This window comes from Rosa rugosa, chromosome 5 (assembly GCF_958449725.1).
Source record: "Rosa rugosa chromosome 5, drRosRugo1.1, whole genome shotgun sequence".
Classification (NCBI taxonomy): Eukaryota; Viridiplantae; Streptophyta; class Magnoliopsida; order Rosales; family Rosaceae; genus Rosa; species Rosa rugosa.
This window is the reverse complement of record NC_084824.1, coordinates 16,378,517-16,390,629: the sequence shown is the minus strand read 5'-3', so window position 1 is coordinate 16,390,629 and position 12,113 is coordinate 16,378,517. Positions and strand designations below refer to the sequence as shown.

The 12,113-nt window shown below is 35.9% G+C and overlaps 1 protein-coding gene across 1 annotated transcript in view; it reads left to right on the top strand.

Moving 5' to 3' along the window:
- The window catches only part of LOC133711268 (uncharacterized), a 64,762-nt gene that overhangs the window by 981 nt on the left and 51,668 nt on the right, over window positions 1–12,113 (top strand). The gene's annotated exons all lie outside the window — the stretch shown is intronic.

Here is a 12,113-nt window from a genome sequence, read left to right as displayed (position 1 = left end):
AAAGGTGGGTCTTCTCTTCTCTTCGATTTGGTATTTAGGTTTTCTTGCTTTCTCACTTTACTTTCTTGATTCATTTAATTTTTTTGTATGAATTTTGCTCTCTTAGAACTTAAAATTTCATTCCTTCTTTTTTGTTCTCGACCTTTTCAACTCTTGAGGTCGATTGAACGTGATTACTGTTCTTGTTGGACTTGGAGTGAAAAAGTGAGAGCCCAACACTTGAACATGATCTGTAAATGGAAACAATCATAGCAGATCTTGCTTTTGCATATACGTTAATGTGAAATTGACACTATAGGGATGCTAATATGGCTTAGACCTCGAGTTTATGATTTTTTTTTTGTTTCAGTAAATGATTAATATGTAGTGATTTTTTTTTTTTTTTGAGTAAAATGTCTCTTATTTTGTGTTGTATTAGGAAATTGGATGATATTTTGACTGATGTGAACTGGAGAAGGTGAGGTCTTGGTTGCCAAGTGGGAAGGTTAAGTCTGTGCGGTTGAATGATGTGAACTGGGGGATTAGTTGGAAAGATTGGCGAATTCCATTGTAAGTTTTGTGTCACAGTTTAATATTAGACTCTGTTAGTTTTTGAAAGAATGTTTGTTCCTTTTTGAGTTGGGAAAATGATTTTGATAATTCTGTAAATGTTTTTGTGGTTGATATTAGGCATGGAACCTTTGGAAATGAAGTTGCGACGGTGCTTGGCGGTGGTACTGTACCAGGTGTGATCAAATTATGTCTCTTTTTGTTCACCAATAACTGTTGCAAGTTTAACTTTTGTCTTTCAGTTATTCTTAACTTTGATGAACATTTAGCCTTGGCTTATGGAGTATATGAATCATTCAGTCCTCGTGTCCTGTGTTTTGGCTTATGTATTTAGTTGCTTCTTTTAAAAGCTTTTGGTATATAGTTTATGTTCCTTTTGTTCCCAGTGATTTAAGTGGTTGTAAGTTTTTTTTTTTTTTTTCCTTCTGGTTTTTTGAATGTTCATTGGTTTTAGTTGGCGGTGATCCTAGTGCTGGCAAGAGTACACTTGTATTCCAGGTACTGCAATTTGAGCATATGGAGCTTTTCCTTTGCAGCTTATTCAGAACCTAATTATATGTCTGTTATGTCTTTGATTTTCAAAATCTTAATTAGTCCCCATATTGACTATTACTCTTTTGTTTCTTTTTTCCCACGTCAAATTATACTATTAAATTGCCAGATTGCTGCACTTATAGCTGAAAGACATGAGCTGGGTAAAGCATCCCGTGTTTTAAATGTCTCCGGTGAAGAGGTTAGCGTTTTCCTAAGCCTGGTATTTTTATATAGTCATTCTGTTCTAAAGGTTCACTGATGCAGTATAGTGGCTCTCCAGCTATCTAATTCTTGTATGCAATAGCGTTTTCTATGTTTGCTGATCAGCTGAATCATAGATTTTGTTTAGAGGATTCTTTTACATATTGTTAATGTTATTATGTTATTTACTGTTTAACGCTTATCTGAGATAAGGTAACTGAATAATAATTTTATTTCAATAAAAAAAAAAGTGGTAATCCATTTAGATTGAAAATGTGGCTAAAAGCCTGAAAGACTTTGGTTGTGGAGCTGAAGTAATATGAATTGGTCAACAAGCCTGAAACATCTCTGGTTTCACCATGCCATGCTATGTCTTTAGAAAAACATACAAACAAACAAAGAAAGAAAAAAAAAAGGATATGATTTGTAGTTTAATTCACATTGCTGTCTGCTAGCAGAGTAGTGAGCAAATTGGGAGCAAAGCTGATCGTATGGAGATTAAAACAGAGGATCTTTTCTTGTACTCAAGTACTGATATTGAGGTGTGTAGTTCTCGATTCATGCTGACTTAGCCTTTCACAATACTCTTATTCAATTTGAGGTAAATACTGACAGGTCATCACTTAATTTTATTTGACACACTATCCTGAATTCCTTAGGCTATTCTGAAAGTGTTTATTTCTAACGATTAGATTTTAATCAATCTCATGCACACTAGATCCAAATTCCACATTACTGTGCAATGACAAAAGACTAGTGGAGTGGTGCTACACCTTCCAGTTTTCATGACTTTATTACAGTAATTCTATTATATGTATTTCAAACATAACCGCACATCCGCATTCCATGCCTATTGTATCATCACTGAGCAGCAAGGCATGTTATTTGTCCTAATCTGGAATATTTTGAATAAAGCTGAGCAACTGATTTTCATGCTTTTCCTCAGGATATATTAGAGGAAAGTTGGTCTCTGGCTCCTCAAGCTCTAATTGCTAATTCCATTCACACAGTTCATTTAAAAGGAGTGGCTGGAAGTCCTGGAGGCATTGTTCAGGTTGGAGTTTTTACTTGTAACATACCAAGCATATGATCAAATTCTAGATGTCTGATCTTCATTGGCTGCTTTGGCTATAACACCTTTCGGGAGAATCAAAATTGTGTAGTACTTTGAAACTTGTTTCAATCAATTTATACTTAAAAACTTGTTTCCTTTTGACAATGTTTGCATTGCATCTGAACACCCACACTTTTGACTACTAGGTTCTTGACTGTGAGACACCTTCATGTAGTTGTCTAATTTTCAAACTCTAAACCAACTAGGTTGAGATTATCAAAAACACTAACCTCACATTATAATACCATACAATGGCTTCAGGACTGAAAGTACTGAGCTCTGGCAATTCTATTCTGTGGCAGGTGAAGGAATGCACGTCAGCCTTGCTGCTTTTTGCGAAGACGTCTAGTTCTGAAAAATAAAAGTTAAAACAATGAAAATATTTTAGTCTTCCCGAGCTGACAATTGTTTATGTGTAACTAAGTATCATTTGAAATTTTCTTTTCCGTTTTATATGTTGAATATAGGGATAGTGCCAGGAAAGCTCTTAAGTTCTGCTACTTGATTATGCCTTAAACAGAAATTCAACTTTATTTTTTCTCTTGTAGGCCTCATTTGAGCGAGCAAAAAAATGGGTGCTAGAACTGAAATCACAAGGTATTGCTCGCACTTTCTTGTTGTCTAAACTCACTCAGTCCTTGGCTGCTTTAAACAATTTTAGGCTATAACTTTAATTTCAGTTTTGTTTAGGTGCTGTACTCTGTATACTAACTTTCTATGCGAGTTTGCGTCTTTCAATATAGCTAATTCTATCTACTTGGATCATTCCCTTATGACAAGGCAATCCAAATATGGTCATAGCACTAGCTGGGAATAAAGCAGATCTAGTAGAGTCAACTCTCGGTCAATATGCACTTGTTGCTTTATTTTAGCATTCTTACTATGGTGTTTGAAAGCTTTTAAATTTTTTATTTTATTCTTTTCTTATAAGGGAACACGTAAAGCCATGAAAGATGTTTGTTTGAAATATAATCGATGTCAAGATTTTGCTTCTAGTTAGTTTGTTAGTCATGAGGTATCATCTTGTTTCTTGCTCTGTTCTTGCTTTAATTGGGCTCGTTGTCTGAAGGTTTTTGTTGTTTTCTTGCAAGCTAATATGTTCTCTAATCTATTCTCTGATTTGCTTCAAAGGGCTGTAAGACGTCAGTTTGCTCTTTGTGCTGGCTTGCTGCAAGAAAATGGATCCTTATTTACTGGCTATCATTTTCATGGATGCCCACAATGTGGCTTGATGTTTTGCTATTTTGTTTATTATTCTGCTAAACTGCTTTGTCCTTGGTTGCATGATATCTGATCCAGCAAAACAAGGATATAACTTCATTCTATGTGCATATTATCTGCAGGGTTATGCATATATACTCACGCACCCCGGAATACTTTCCGTCTTCTATATATGACCACTTCTATGATTCGGGTGATTCCATTCATGATCAGATTGTGAAACTGGTACAGCAGTATGGCTAGCTAGTTCTTTTATTAACTTGTGTCTAGTAGAAATTCTTCCTTGTTTAAGCATTTGGACTTGTCTGCATATCCAAATTAGTAGATATGGGTCATTTTGAATCGATATTCATGATTAGGTTTGTGTACATGAGACAATGGTGGATTAATGGAAATTGCAATAAATGATTTTGGATGTGGATTTTATGGTTTCAGGAATAGCCAATTTTAATTTCCAAAATGCATGCATACCAATTGTACAGGAGACTACTAAAATGTGTCATCACAAACTGCAAGCTACAACAAAAGCACACCAAAACGTGTGGTTGCAGCTGCACAGACACAACACAAAAATCAATAATAAGTCTATTGTCTTTTTGACAATGGGACAACAGAAAATTGTAGTCTGAAAGCCAAAACAACAACATAAGTTAGTTGAAAGTATTGGCTAAAGTGTATAACAACAACAAATAAGTGTGATTGGATGTGATTACAGACAATATAAAACACGTACTATTTATATTCAGACTACAAAAATTTGTCGTCTAAATAATTTCAAACGACAGTAAATTGTCGTCGTAATGAGATTGACATAACAGAAAGAATATGATATCTATTGTCTAAACCATTTCCCAACATCATATATGTATAATTTCAAAATTTTTCACACAACACTTAAATGTCATACAAACCAACCCTAGAACGACACTTAATTGTCCTCTGATTCTCTTTATGATCACATATAATTGTCGTGTAAAGTTAATTAGCACAACCTTTAAGTGTTGTTGTATGAGAGAAGACACTACATATGAGTCTTCATTTTTCTTATTTAAGGGCATTCAGACCACACAAATAAGTCTTGCAAATATGCTTCACACAATAGTATTTAAAAAATACTGTGGTTGTTTTGTTTATCAGACAATACAAAACTGTTGTTTGAATGCTTTTAAAGATACAGATCACAATGTTCCCAAAATGCAAAACTCATCAGATGACACAAGACTTTTATTTTTTTATGTCGTCTGATTTTTCAGACGACAGAACACTTCTGTCGTCTGATGCCCACAAGAGAAGACACCGTACTAGACGACACATTTTTGTTCGTTCAGACGACAGAACAGTTCTGTTGTCTGAAGGCCTTTTTGACATAGTGATGGACATAAGTTGATTCATCTTCCAGTCTTCTACAGTAATTGCTCACTATCAAAAACTTGAGTTGCCTTCCAATGGGAACAAAAGGATGAAAATTATCTTCGTTACACAAGCCTTCTTGAATGGTAATGGATGATTCATCCCCATTTTGCATCCTTTATCTTTAATAGTTCAAATGCAGGGGAAGAACATACCATAGAGCTGTCATCTAGAGGTCTTTTAACATGCTTCAAGGCAAGTTACTAAATAAATATGCTTGACTAATTGTTCTTTGTTCTCTTCTATAGTTTGTTGTAAAAACAGGGGTTTAAAAGCTTTGAATATATTCTACAGGCAAGTTATGAAGCTTGATACACCTAATCTCTATGATGTATGAATATATTCTGTAGGCAAGTCCTTTTATGTTTGATCTTAACGACTTAGAAAACTGAAGCTTCTTCTCTCATCTTGTATATCTCTATGCAGAATTTAATGCCAAGATCATCTCATGCAGTTAGGTGAGCAATCAAAGCTTAATTTGTATATGTATACATGAGGCTTGATTGAAATTTAGGAAATTAATAAACATTACTGGTATACATTTGAGCATAGGTTTTTCTTTCTCAACTTAGATCTAAGGATTGAGTTTTACTATAAATTGAAGATAAGGATCAATGGTTATGAAAAAGAACAGAATTTTAGATATACAAGTACAAAAACTCTTTCAATACTGCAAAATATATAATTCATCATTCTTTTAGTGATTGCAGTTGACAATAAATTTTCCATGATCCAGTGGTTTATTCTAGCCAAATGATCAAAGTTCTCCTCTTTACAGGTGCTCAATAAGAATGAGGTTGCCCTAGCTAGAAGTGTTATGTGGTTCTAAAGGAAAAGCTTTGTGATTATCTCAAGTCTTCGACATAGAAACCAAAAAATGAGGTTGCCCCAGCTAGACAATACTTTTGTTGTAGTACATACTTCTAACTCTATTCTGTGTGGTTGAAAGTGATAGGGAAACCAAACATGGAACAACAACAACATCATCATCAGCAACCAAAAAACAATCGTGCAAACAAAGAAGTGACTGAACATGGATGACCACTCTGTACAGGTGTAACTTTTGCTACACTAACCTATTACATGCAGCTGCATCTGCAACTACAACAGCCACACCTTTTGTACAACTGCACTCACCCAATTGACTGGACTACTTTGTACAGCCACAACTAGACTAATCACTCTAGTATGAACTATAGGCCAGCATTTTATGTCAAATTGTGTTTGATTTGTTGCATTTCACATTTTGGTCAGAGCTACACTGGCTTAACAGTCTCAATCGCCAAAAGCATTGGGGGATCAGATATTTTTTAGAAGGCCTGAGATATTCTTAGACTTCAATTAATAGCTATTGTTTAGGCTCCTACGGTAGGAATGAAGATTGAGGTTACTTTTGGTTAGAATTGTTGGATTTGATCATATCTGGATATGGATATGTACTTTTGGAAATGTTTTGGATTGGCAATGTAAGAACAGATGACATTGATATATGACAATGTTTTATTTTGGATTTGCATGTTCAAGATATGAATGTTCATATTTGCAACAATTGTGCAAAGTTAATTCAGACAACATATATAGGTCAAATAACTGTAGTTTCTAAAGGTATCACACAACTGAAGGGTTCACAAAACCATTGTCTGTGATCCACTCATACAACACATCTAAAAACAGCAAATAATACAAGTTGTCTGAACTTCATTTCAGACAACAGAAATAACAAATTGATGTTGTGTAATCTCCATTCCGGTAACATGTATAATAAAGTTACTGTCGTCTGATATTCAAATCAGACAACAGATATAACAATAATATGTTGACTAAGATTCATAAACCACAACTAAATATAATAAAAACTATGGTCTGAGTTCCTATTAGACGACATATCCCATCAGTGGACTGTTATACCTTATGAAAATTCTACAACACAAACAGATTACTAACTGTTGTCTGAGTTCCTATCAGACGATAGATTCCTAAATCTTCTAATGTTTTATTTGCATAAGACACAACTAAAACAACAATGACGGTTGTTGGAGATTCATTTCAGACAACAGTGTCATTATAACTGTGTCGTGTGAAATTCATTTCAGACATCATGTAGTTGTGTTGTTGTTGTCTGAGATTCATCACACACAACACAGTTTTCCTAAAACTGTTGAGGTAATATAGCTTTTCTCAACAGTTAATAAACAAACTGTCGTGTGAGTTTATAACAGACAACAGTTAAACCTAATTATTTTAATTTGGAAATATTCAGACGACACATACTTAGCTATATATGTTGTGTGAATTTTGAACAGACAATGATTTTTAACTGTCGTCTGAATGGGGTCAATCAGACGACAGGCTACTAGACAACAGCAGCTTTTTCATTCAGACGACAGTTAATGAACTGTCGTCTGTTTAACTTTGTGGTATAGTGTGCGTCCATGTCGCATGAAGTGCCTGGATGATGTTAAGATTTATAAGGAGGAGCAGGATCTCATGAGAGTTCATGTTTTTTGGCTGGCCTAGATCCAATATTTGAGAATGCAAGAAGTGAATTACTTCGCCGGACTACCACACCAACCTTGCAGCAAGCCTTTTCTTATGTTGGCAAAGATAAGACCCAGAGGGCTGGAACTAGAGCAGTTACTTCAGAAGTTACAGGCCTTACAATACAATCGAAGCCATCCAATCCCTCAAGTAATCGGTCACTCTCAGGCAATCGGCCTCTTTCTTCTCTACGTCCCTCTCCTCAAGGTCCACCTCCTGGGTTCTCCTCAAATCTGACTTGTAAATACTGCAAGAATCCAGGCCACATCAAAGCAAATTGTTACAGGTTGGTTAGTTTTCCAGCAGGCTACTTTGATAGGCCCCGACCTGAGGACAACAAACCCAAGGGAAAGGTTGTCGTTCATCATGTTCAAGACCAAGATTACTATGCGGTGACAGAACCAGATTACACCAACTTGGCTGGTAAGGAAACCGCATCAGTAAGTCGCAGTGGTAATGGTAAGATTGGAGTTGCTTTAAAAATTTCTAGCTTTATTGGTGGCAATACTTGGATAATTGATTTTGGAGCATTTGACCATATGACCTATGATTGTAGTTTCTTCCTTTTTCTCAATCCACCCTTTATTTCCTCTGTTGTCAATGCCAATGGTGATTCTTTTCCTGTTTTAGGCATAGGGTATGTTCGTCTCACCCATTCTTTGACACTACATAATGTTCTTTATGTCCCTGATCTCTCTCATTATCTTATATCTGTGCCTCAGCTTAATACTCAATCTCGGTGTTCTGTAACATTTTTTCCTTTGTATGTGATTTTGCAGGACCTCCTCACCAGGGAAATAATCGGCAAGGGTTATCTGAGGGGTCGACTATTTCATCTGGATTGCATGTTCGCCGGAATGAAGCCGGAGAAGGCAGTCCAAGCAGCTTTGATTTCGACTGGGGTTACTAATCAAGTTGAAGAATTATGGCTATGGCATCGGATATTGGGACATCCTTCCTTTAGTGTCATGAAGAAATCTATGCCATCCTTATTTCTGGGCATTGATGAGTCTAAGTTGCATTGTGAGTCATGTGTCTTAGCTAAAAGTCATCGTACTAGTTATCCTTTAAGTACTACTAGGAGTTCTTTTCCTTTTGAGCTTATTCAATCTGATGTATGGGGACCTTCCAGTGAGTCAACCTTGTCTGGCAAACATTGGTTTGTTTTGTTTATTGATGATTATACCCGTCTTACTTGGGTCTCTTTATTGAAACACAAATATGAAGTTTTCTCTGCCTTCCAATAATTTTTTGCTCTTGTTCAAAATCAATTTGGAGCCAATATTAAAGTCTTTCGTTCTGATAATGGTGGGGGTTTGTCAATTCTTAGTTTCACCAATTCTTTCATTCTCATGGGATTGTTCATCAAACTACTTGCCCTCAAACCCCTGAACAAAATGGGGTGTCAGAAAGAAAGAATCGTCATGTTCTTGACATAGCTCGGTTTCTTCTATTTAGTGCTCATATGCCTAAGTATCTTTGGGGAGATGCAATTCTCACTGCTTTCCATCTCATCAATAGGCTACATTCTTCTGTTCTCAATGGTCAAACCCCTTATGCTGCCCTTTCAAATCATGTGTATGTCCCTTCGTTTTCTAATCTCCATGCTCGGGTCTTTGGGTGTGTAGTGTTCGTCGATGTCCCTAAGAATCAACGGTCCAAACTCAATGCTGTTGAGTATATTTATTTACTATTTTTGCTCAACATATCTTTGACAGCGAAAGCCATTTCCTTGCTGGGATTTGGTGGAGGAAGTGAGTCCGGATTCACATAGAAGTGAAGAGATGCCAGGGCATTAAAGTGTGTATTTGTGGGCAATGGTGTTAATCAGAAGGGCTACAAGTGTTTTCATCCTCCTACACAGAAAGTTTATGTTACCATGGATGTCACCTTTTATGAGGATGCATGTTATTTTTCTTCCACCAATCCTTCACTTCAGGGGAAGAAACACACTTTTTGGAAGAGAAATCCTGTGCGATTAAAATTCAGCCAATTGAAGATGATGATCATGTAATTTCGGGTCCAACGATCGATCACCAGAATGCCAGCGATCGATCACCAGAATGCCAGCGATCGATCACCAGACAACTTCAAAGAAGACAGTAGTCAAACGATCGATCGTTCCATTCCTGGCGATCGATCGTTCAGTGAGGCAGAAGCTCCCAGTAGCAAAACGATAGATCGGTCCATTCCTAGCGATCAATCGCCAGAAGAACCATAACACGACGTCTGAAATTTAGCAGTTCAAGAAGGCCAAGCTCCTCCACCCCTCTCAGATACAGATAACTCTTGTCAACCAATCCCTAAGGAGCGTCCCAATCTTGAGGTTAGTGGTGTTTCTTCTAACTCTGATAATAGTGATAGTGTGTATGTTTTGCCTCCTAGGTCCACCCGTAGTATACCTGATAGGAGCATTTTAAAGTGATATTTTAATAGTTAATTCCTCACATTTTGCTTAGTTAATTCCTTAACGAATCGATTTTTAACTCAATTTCTATTTTCTTAGGTACATTGGAGTAAATGATGGTGAAATGAGCATTAGGTCCACACTTACCTATAAATGGTGGAGAAAAATGGAAATGTACTAAAATGTCAATTTTACACATTTTCCTACTCCAGCTAGGAGAAACCAAGCCAAGCAAGGAAGAAGGAGCGGCCGCCGGACCAAATGAACTTCAAATGAGCTGAAACTTTCCAGATCCATTCTACACATCCTAAGGATCATTTCTTATGAAGAGTGCCAGAGCTATAATGGAGTGGAAGGCCTTCAAACAGTCAGCCCAATTTCCTGCAGAAGCAAAACTGGAAAACTGGACCTGTAAGAGGTCCAGCAGCATTTCCAGCCCAAAGGCATGGAAATAAATTCTGAAATTTTACCAAAATGATCTACACTCATGGTAGATAATTTCATATGAAGAAGTCACGAGCCAAAACTGAATTCCTGTTGGAGAAATAATTGAAGGAATAAAAGGGCAGAAACTGACCTAAAACAGCTCAACACCACATGTTCAAGTTTCCTACCCACATGAAGAAAGCTAGATGCTTTTCTCTTTTTCCTTGGATATATTTTTCTGCTCCAATAGATCATCATCACTTCCATACTTCTGCACCTTCATGCCTTGCTTTCATTTCATCATTACTCCATCTTTTCCATATTTTACAAACCACTTTCATTATTTTTCTTCCATTTATCATTTCACTCTTCTTTTTCTTCCCTATATAAACACCTTCTCCTCTCACTCTAAGTAGATTCCTTCATCCATTTCATCTTCTTTGTCTCTCCATTTCCATTCCATTTTTCTCTCCATTCTCTAGTTGCAAAATTCTGCGTTTTCAAGTAAGAAGAAGAAGAAGAAGAAGGAGCCGGGAATATCATATCCTCCATCGTCCACCTTGAAGGCTTGCTTCCAAGATTCAAGATTTCAACGTTTCAAGCACTCCATCTCCATCTCCAACTCACGGTGTAATTCATTCTTTTTCCTTATTTAATTTCGTAGGAATTTGTTTCTAGTTAACAATAACATTATGGGCAAAGTTTAAGCCCAATTTCTATGTTTGAATAAAAATTGTGATTTCTTTATGTTGATTTTTATGTTGCTTATGTGAGATTGCTTAATTGATTTTGGATTATGGAAAACTTTTATATGTACGTGTTCTTTGATGGCCAACTTAGGATATATGCATGTAATTGGTGCTAGATTTAAGTAGTAAAGGCTTTGGACAAAAGTCGAAATCAATTAAGGAGGATTGCAAATAGATGGACTTTTTCATACTAGGTTGTGCACTTTGGTTGACATCCTTTCTTTGTTCTTCATGCATTGAATGTGTTCTTGATTAGCTAGTTTTCTAGACTATGATTGCATGTTCAATAGGTTTAATTTAGGTGCTTTCACTTAGATTAAATATTCAAGGAAAGTAAAATATGGGAAATCATTTGCTTTGAATGTTTCACATGGTCAACTTATTTCTCATGACATAGATAATCAACTATAGGAATTGTAATTGGATTTCATTCATATGATTGTAGTTTTGATCTTTGTTTCTTGTGTTCCACCCTTGTATATGTGTTTTTACACTTTCTTTATTTCATTTAATTTTAATTCCAATTCTATAATCTCAAAACCCCCCTTTTTATATTAACTTGTATATATTTTTATTCTTTATTTTATTTTTGTACATAATACTTTTTACTTTATTATTTTAATTCTTTATTTGTTTTTTTTGACAATGACAGGTGTACCCTCAATCCCCGGAATAGAACGATCCCTATTTGCTTATACTACTAACGATGTTTTCAGGGTTAAATTATGCGCTTGCTTTGAGCGTATCAAATTTCTGAGTCAATATGTTAAAGGGCAATAGAGGTCTTTGTGATGTCAACATCTTGGTCTTTGTCTTTGAATTTACTCTTTTATGTGTGACATTTTTTTTTTCTTTGTGTTTTGCTTTGTGTTTTACGTTTTTGGTTTCTTTGAGTCTTTGTGTTTTTGTTTCCATACTTAGTCATTTTTTTTCGTTGGTTTCTTTGTTGTGTGTCATAGTCTTT